The following is a 718-nucleotide window of genomic DNA, read 5'->3' as shown; positions in this document are numbered from 1 at the left end:
CGAACAGCGTAACCCAGTGGCTGTTGCTCGCCTTAAGTAGCAGGGGGTTGGGATGGGGAAAGTGGGGGAGGATGGGGGAAGGTGGGGAAGGATGGGGGAAGGTGGGGGAGGATGGGGGAAGGTGGGGGAGAAGGGAAGGTGGGGGGAGGATGGGGGGGATGAGGGAAGGTAGGGGAGGATGGGGGAGGATGGGGGAGGATGGGGGAGGATGAGGGAAGGTGGGGGAGGATGGGGGAAAGTGGGGGAGGATGAGGGAAGGTAGGGGAGGATGGGGGAAGGTGGTGTGGATGGGGGAGGATGGGAGAAGGTAGGGGAGGAAGGGGGAAGATGGGGTTGATGGGGAGGAGGGTGAAAGAGGATGGGGAGGATGATGGAGGGTGGGGGAAGGTGGAGGAGGATGGAGGAGAATTGAAGATGAAGAGAGAGAAGAGGATAGGAGAGAGTGAAGGATGATGAGAAGGACAAAGGAGGAGGAAAGAGAATGGGGAAGGATTGAAGAGGCTGGAGTAGGATGGGGAAGTACGAGGAAAGATAAGGAATGATGGAGAATGTTGGAGAATCATGGAGGAGGATGGGAAAAGATGAGGAATATGGGAGAGGATGGGGGAGAATGAATGAGGGAGAAGGGAGAATGGATGATGATGAAAAGGATGGGGGGGATAATGGGCTAGGATGAGAGGGACTGTGAAGGATAGAGGGGAAAGTAGGATAAGAACAG

This window comes from Penaeus monodon, chromosome 23 (genome assembly GCF_015228065.2).
Source record: "Penaeus monodon isolate SGIC_2016 chromosome 23, NSTDA_Pmon_1, whole genome shotgun sequence".
Lineage (NCBI taxonomy): Eukaryota > Metazoa > Arthropoda > Malacostraca > Decapoda > Penaeidae > Penaeus > Penaeus monodon.
Note: the sequence above shows the minus strand (reverse complement) of the source record.